Genomic DNA, 2,660 nt, shown 5'->3' on the forward strand with positions numbered 1-2,660 from the left:
TTTGCCAGCAACACAGACCTTGGCCATTAACATGGTCTCACGAGGCTGCACAGGCCACACACATCACACGTCTAGAGAGGCCTTTTAAGAGGCAACAATTCAGATTAGACCTTAAATTGTCTAATCTAAGAATTGTCTAATAGACTACATGTTGAAAATATCTTTTATTTAGATTGTTTAGGAGTAAACATAACTCAGATATCAGGATTTTTTTCATTCTTTGAAATGTTTTTGATACTTAATGTTTAATGTAGGGTTATGTTTGCTGTGATGAAACACTATGACCAAAAGCAAGCTGGGGAGGAAAGGGAATTATTTGGCTTACACTTCCACATTGTAACCCATCACTTGAAGGAAGCCAGGACAGCAATTCAAGCAGGGAAGGAACCTGGAGGCAGGAGCTGATACAGAGGCCATGGAGGGGTGCTGCTTACTAGCTTGCTCCCCATTATTTGCTCAGCCTGCTGCCTTATAGAACCCAGGACCACCCAGCCCAGAGATACCACCTAAAATGGGCTGGACCTTCCCCCATCAATTACTAACTAATTCTCTACAGGCTGCCTACAGCCCCTTCTTATGGAGGCATTTCCTCAGTCGAGGCTCCCTCTTCTCAGATGCCTCTAGCTTGTATCAAGTTGATATAAAACTAGACAGTATACATAAGACGATATCTTATAATGGGAACCAAGTCTAAACATTGAAACTAATTTATGTTCCATTTACGTATTTTTCTACAAAAGATTTTTTTATTTTTGAGACAGGGTCTCACTATGTTCTTCTGGCTGACCCGAAACTCAGTAGGTAGATAAGGCTGGCCTTGAACTCATAGAGGTCCCTGTGTCTGCATCCTAAGTATTGAGGTCAAATGTGTGCAGTGCAGCTACCTCTGGCTAAAGTCTTAATTTTTTATTTATGTGTATATCTTAGCTTGCTTATCTAGACAAGCACTACAGGAATTCTGTGTCAGAATTCCAGAGGCCAGAGGAGGGAGTTGGATCCCCAGGAACTGGAGTTACAGATGGTTGTGAGCTGCCATTTGGGTCTTCTGCAAGAGCAGCCTGTGCTCTAACCACTGGGTCATCTCTCCAGATCTACAAAAGGTACTTTTAGGAAGTGAATATGCATGGCAAACTTCACAGAGATGGACAAGTCGCTTTGAACTGTTACATCCAGATCATCCACTTCAGTGGCTCAAGTAGCAAAAAATCTGAGGCAGTCCAGCCAACACCAGCGTCCATATACACGTGCCTCATACACACAGCCTGACAGACAGACAGGACAGCTTCTGTATGCTCGCATCTCCACTGCGACCTGTATATAAACTCAAGTATGAAATTTTCTGTTTGTGGCTTCCATCATGATGCCCACTTTTGGATTCTGAAACGTTTTGTGTTCAAAATTTTCAAATGAGTAGTGTTGGGCCTGTATTTGTTTAGTGGATTAAAAGAAGATCTAGGTAGGACCGTTCATTCATGCCTTTATTTGACAACAATTTTTAAAAACTTGTTTTATGTATGCGGGGACACTATTGCTGTCTTCAGACACACCAGAAGAGGGCACCAGATCCCATTATTGATGGTTGTGAGCCACCATGTGGTTGCTGGGAATTGAACTCTGGGACCTCTGGAAGAGCAGTCAGTGCTCTTAACCACTGAGCAATCTCTCCAGCCCTTGACAATTTTTAAATACTTGTTCCACACAGACATGGACATAATTGCAAACAGTGGGATGAACACACAACTTATCACCCAAAGCGGGACACCTTTGACAGTGAAAAGAGGCACCATTGAGAACACCAGGCTACCAGGCAAAAACCACACTCCCCAGAGCAGAGCTGACTGGACAGTTACCCTAAAACTCTGAAGGAGCCTGAAGCCTAATGGGAAAGAGAGGTGTGACCACAGGATGACGATTGTTATGCTCCACAGCTGCAAGGGGAATGCCAAGGAAGGGCACAGGGAGGAGACCTCAGGGTAGATGACGTTCCCTCTGGGCTCTGAGGGAAATGGTGTTTCCAGCAACAGTGAACCTGTAAGCCCCACCCGCCCAAGGACCAGGTAACTTTCTGGGATGCTGGTAGCTGTAGCTCTTGGAAAATAGCAGGCAAGCCACATGGGAAAATACAGTGGCTGAACATGTTTGTCCTTAAACAGTGCCTACACCATGAACGAGTCTGTTGCCAGCCATTTAGCTAGGAATTCCAGAGAGTGATCCTGTCCAAAACGCATCCTAGTCACTATTTAATTAAAGCTTGCTTCAAATTTGGCTCAAAATTATGGAACTTTTTTTTTTTTTGTCTTCTAAGTCTCAGGATTATCAAGAACCCTGTAAGAGAAAGGCTATTAGTAGCATTCAGGCACTGTGCCTAAACCCAGCGCTCTAACACCTCTGGAACTGTGGCTGAAACAGAGCAAATGGCGAAGAGCAGGCTTGTGGCACGGTGACCCAGTGACGCAGCCGCTTGCCTGTCTGCAGCTGTAACCTCTGGTTCCTTTGGTGACAAAGCCCACCTCCAGCCAGAAAGGGTGGAAATGGCACTTTCACCCTATCTCTCCTAAGCACATTGTGGCATAGGTGATGTATGTGACATTGTCTGAATATTTGTTTGTGTTAGGTCCAAAGCAGGGTCCCCCCCAAATGGCAGTGCTGGTGACAGTGTT

Source organism: Mus caroli, chromosome 11 (assembly GCF_900094665.2).
Source record: "Mus caroli chromosome 11, CAROLI_EIJ_v1.1, whole genome shotgun sequence".
Lineage (NCBI taxonomy): Eukaryota > Metazoa > Chordata > Mammalia > Rodentia > Muridae > Mus > Mus caroli.